General features: G+C 43.3%; 1 long non-coding RNA gene across 1 annotated transcript; it reads left to right on the top strand.

Moving 5' to 3' along the window:
* The first annotated feature begins 2,398 nt into the window (after window positions 1-2,398).
* LOC137851877 (uncharacterized) lies at window positions 2,399-4,115 on the top strand. Its single transcript, XR_011093561.1, has 2 exons — window positions 2,399-2,585; window positions 3,132-4,115. It is a non-coding gene; the product is annotated as an uncharacterized lncRNA (long non-coding RNA).
* The last annotated feature ends 1,159 nt before the right edge of the window (window positions 4,116-5,274 follow it).

The following is a 5,274-nucleotide window of genomic DNA, read 5'->3' as shown; positions in this document are numbered from 1 at the left end:
GCTTTCTCTATTCAGAGACCCCAGATGTGCTTTGAAATTCTTCTCCATCACTTGGTTGTCACTTCTGAGTCAGTCAGATGGGGTTTGAGCCTCTCTCCCTCATGTGAGTTTCCTGGATCAGATAGCACAGAGTTGGGGTCTGCATTCCCTCACTTCCTTCCTGAATATTTTGTTCTGCAAATAAATCAAACACACTTTGGTGCTCTGCATCTAGGATGGATATTTTAACTTCTAGGATGTGGAAAGGAAAGGGAAAAGTCTCCTGACTGTCCTTGAGACTTCATCCCCATGGGAAACCATCTGCTGCACTGAACTGATATAGATCGGGATGACCTGAAGGAGGAAAGGGACTGAAGATATTCAGAAATGTCTCCCCATATGCTTTTGGATGCAGGTGAAATCTGCTGGCATGCCCCAGCTGAAATGCACCAGCTCAGACCAGAGGGTCACCTCCAGGCGTGGCTGTCCTGGTCACACAGAGTCTTTGCCACGTTAGTGGCGACTCAGTTACTTTGAGTGTGAATCTCAAATTACTGCAAGCCTGGCGGATTCGAGGGGAGAAGCAGCAAAAGGGACTAGAAATATAAATAACTGTCACCAGTAACAGAAAAAAAAAAAGTTCACATAACCTTTTTATTTTGACTGGTTGGGAGAAGTGGAAAGGAGGAAGAGAGTGAGGAAGAGGGTAGGTGGTCAAGTGCAACAAAACAGTATAAACTAAAATACTTTCCCTCTGAGAGAAACTAAACCTGAAAAAATACTTGTTCAGACTTTGTAAATGGTTATCGAAAAACTAAATGTGCCAGCAGTAAATGGAAAATTTTCTTTTCAATTAAAATTTATATTTTTTTTTTCAAGAAAAAAAATGCTTCCATAGATCCATTTCCTGAGGATACTATTCCACCAGCTTTAACCACTTGTATGCTGATACCTCTGATTGAAAAATATTTTGAGCAAACTGGGGGGAGAATGGTAAAAGTGACAAAACAACCCTATCTGTTTGCAAATCATGGGCAACCCAAAGGGAAACGACTCAGAGAAGTTTTGAGTCAATATTCTGGCAGGTGGGGCAGGAGATGTGTGCGCTGGAGGTGTCTGCACCAAGCCACCACCACTTGCCCTATGCAGTGGGCTGACCAGATCCTAAAACCCTGACTTAAAAAGCATGGGTGAGAAAGAGAAGCATTAGTCCAGCATTTTAGCTCTACTGGCATGTGCTGGAGGTGTTGGGCTGTGAGCCTTGAAATAACCTTGGGATTTTCCAAAAACTGCAGGTAAAAATTGTAAATCAAGATCAGATTTTGGGCAAGCCGTGGAACTCTCCAGTGCTCCTTGTCTTAGTGTGCAAAGGGGTGCTGGCTGGCCAGAACAGCTATGGCTGGCTTTTGGGTGGCAAAACCCATCCTTGTTTACATCAATCATGTTCAAAGCAGATTAGCTCAGAACAGCTCATCCATTATTTTACAAGGGTCAAGTTCATGGAAAATTAAAAATCTCCTGGAAGACAAGTCAGCTGAGAAAAAAAAAAAAAAAAGGAAAAAAAAAAACAAGAAGAAATAAAGAAATGGAACAGAAAAATGTGAATGATGATAGGGGATGGTTTAAAAAAACAAACAAACAACAAAGTGCCCCCAAAGCAATAATCCCTCCATCAAGAGTGACACCGGCTTGAAAAACTGGCTGGCTTAGAGGCAAAGTGAAAGTGGCAAGAGACACATCAAATGAAAAAAATGGGAGTAAAGGACATTGAATTTGCACTAGAAATGCTGTGGAAAATCAGTAAGATGAGCAAAAAGACATGAGATGTCTCTGGCCAGTAGAGCTGAGGACAGCAAAGAGTTTAAATACTTTGGGAACAGAAGGAACTATAATAACCACAGTATTGATTCCTCCTTGGAAGGGAAATGTGCAAAGCATGCATTTTCAATAGATATTTGTTCTGTATTTGGGGGGGAAAAGCTGATTTGTATCTGATTAAAGTGAAGAAATGGTTTGCAGGCCAGCATTAACTGTGGAAGATACAGAATAGACCCTCTTAAAAACACACAGCTTTTTGAAAACTGGTCTTAACCACATACAAGTGCTGTCTACGAAGCAGCCAAGGAGCAGTACTGCTGGTTTTGGAGATGTGTTGGAGGGCTGCGCAATCCAGGGGACTGGAAGAAAACTAATGCCACACTAGTATGTTAAAATGGTGTAAACAGGATGACTTGGATAATTATTGCCTGCCATTGATTCCAGGCAAAATGAAGGAACACCTCACGAGGACCCGATTAATAAAGAATTACAGGAACATGATGCTAATCAGCAGGGGGTTATGGGAAATCGGTCTTGTCAAATTAAGTAGCTTTTATAAACGCAATTACAAGAGTGAGGATAATTAACCACTGGAGGAACTTGCAGAGAGTTGTGGTAGAGTCTTTTGGGTAGATGTTTAAATTAAGAAGTTTCCCTTAAAAAAAAGTGATTTGTGCAGCACCCAGAACAATGGGGTTCTTTTTCCATTCCTGGAGGGACCAAAATCAAAATATTTTAACCGCAGTCACCATGGCTGCAGAAAGCATTCAAGCAGGACAACAATACAGGTTGTGAAAGCCAAGACCTTGGACTAGCTGATCACTTGTTCAGGAGTTTGTTCTTGTTGAGTTTGTTCTAGGAAAGGCTTCAAAAAACTTTGTTGTGCCATGTGTAAGAGAATAAATATTACCCACAGGAGAGCCCAGGATAAGAGATTGCATGGCTAGCCTTGGAAAAGCACCACTGCACCAAGAAGGTTTTCTCTGAGGTCCCAGGGAACTGTTGGCCATGGTCCTCAGTTGAGCTATGAAAGTAATCTGGGGTTAGATAGAACATTTTTTGAGGATTGTACCCCCAGAAAATGGCAAGATGTTTTGGTTTTGGTTTTTAAATTTAAAAAAGAGATTATGGGATATATTTCATGTTCTCTTGGGGCCTGCATTTAGAAGAAGTGGTGACACGTGTAGGAGTTTGCTACTTTGAGCTTCAGCTGGAGTGATTTACCCTCTGTTGGTGGGCAACATCCTCTCAGGCCACCTGAAATGGAATCAACTTATTTCCCCTGGCTGCCGGATAAATATACTTCATGCAGGGCTTTCTAAATTTATTTCCAGGATCTTTGTATTTTGACCGTGGTGCAGAAGGGGATGCTGAACATGCTGCCTCATTAATCTGGAGTTGGCTGTGACCATTGGACTACGTCCTACGGGCTGAGACTGAAGAAGCCATCAGGAGTGTCAGGCTATGCCACTGATTTCTTATCGACCTGCTTGATATGCGCTCACATTTCCATGCATCTTCCCCTCCTGCACTCCATAAAACGCAACATGAAATGTCTCCTCTCAATTGAGATGCTCTGTTTTATTTGGGCTGAGAAATCCACTTAAACCTTTTTAATTTGTCTTGTTTGGATATGGGTATAATTTTGGTTGTGTTTTATGGGCGCCCGGTTCATTTTACTTCCTGTAAATCGTCCCTTTAGTTACTAGGGCTTCTGGGAAGTTGTAAATTCTCCCTCCTATTTTCTCTGTAGAGTTTACGTTGTTTTACAGTTTCATTAATAGGTTCTCTTCCAGCTAGGTTGATGAAAGTTATTGACCTAATCATAACCTATTAATTATGACAGTAAATTCCACTCTTGGAAATGTTTTACTGAGCAAATGTTACTTGGAAAATCTGCAGGTTAAACTGGAGATCTAAGAACTTTAAATCTGCTTTTCAGTGCCCCAGTCACGGAGCCATGAGTCCTCCTTCAGTGAAACTTGTACACTGCTGCTGGCTTGGGACTAAGGGGAACCCCAAAACACCTCCACCCCATCGATTGCAAATGAGGAGAAGGACTGCTGTGACATTCAACTTCATAAAAAAATGTAAAAAGGGAAAAAAAAAAATAAAAGGAATTTCAGGAAAACATGCAGGGAGGTTTCCTTAAGTCTGGCTCTACACATTTGGGTATAGAGTGGAAATTGGATGCATTTGAATTTCTTCTCATGGCTGCTAGAAGGAGAGAAGCATGAGCAATAAGCAATGTACTGACTTGCTCTCCATGGCTGCCAGCCCATCAAGTGCAGGGACACACTCCCAGTGTTTTCTACGAACACCTTCAGCATCCAGCACTGGTTCAGTGTTGTATGAACATAGCTCCTAGAGATGTGATATTGGTTTAAAACCAGGTAGGGATTCCCTAATGCCAGGGAAAGGTTTTTGATCCCCAAATACCTTCCCTAGAGAAACTATTTCAGCCCCATAGACCCTGTTGCGAGTGCCCCATAAGGCAAGACTCCCTGTAGCACAGCTGCTGAGCGAGCAGCTCCCTTCTGCATCCACAAACCTCTCGGGACAGCCACTTTGCTGATGAGGCAGAGGGAGGGCTCCCAGGGGCCCAAGGGCTTGCGTCAGCCTTTCTGAGTAGCCATCCGTGTTGGAACCGCAGGAGGTCTCAGCTGGGTTTGGGGCCCAGCTTAAATAAGCATTATACATTCCCAGTTATGTACATATGTATTATACGGAGAGACACACATGGGTATATTCATGCAGATACCTCCAGGGATACCTGCATGTATGTACCTACACTCGTCCCCAAGTGTGCACACACACAAAAAAGAGTACATGCCCCAAACATACAGTCAAAGACAATGAAAATGCTGCTGGGCTTTTTCTTGTTGGGGACCCCAGATTCCCTGAATATCACCCCATTGCTTGGGGTGGTCTCGAAGGGTTGAGGTGCAGTAAAGAGACAATTGCTTTCCCATGGTCATGGCAAGACCACGGCAGCACTGGGATGTTCAAAGCAAAATTTTATGGTCTTAGGCTCCAGTAGATGCAGCCTTCTGCTGTCAGCCCTGATTCACCCCATAAAACAGCAAAAAAGGGGGAGCTGAGTAAAGAAAGATGAGAAAGACCACACGTAGGGGAAGGTGGTGGGATGGAAATGAAAAGCTCTTTTCCAGGGCTGTTTGAAATGAAGCTGAACATGTAGGCACAGAGAGGACATGAGTGTCACCCCCTTGGCAGAGCTGTGCTCTATCTGCCTGCTGCATTTAGGAGGTTTAAGGCTAATTAAATAGCTAAGAGGAAAGCAAATCCTGCAAAGGAGCCAAAATTTCACTGCAAAGGGACTCGGCATCTGTCACATCTGCAAGAACCCAGCTTGCAAAGAGGTTCTCAGGGATGGAAACTAATGCACTGGCAGTGAGAGCTGGTCAGGGATAGGATGGATTGCTGGGGATTTCAGCCCTTCATGTCTTCCTTTGCCTT

This window comes from Anas acuta, chromosome 2 (assembly GCF_963932015.1).
Source record: "Anas acuta chromosome 2, bAnaAcu1.1, whole genome shotgun sequence".
NCBI lineage: Eukaryota > Metazoa > Chordata > Aves > Anseriformes > Anatidae > Anas > Anas acuta.
The sequence above is the reverse complement of the archived record's forward strand: the minus strand, read 5'-3'. Positions and strand labels throughout refer to the sequence as shown.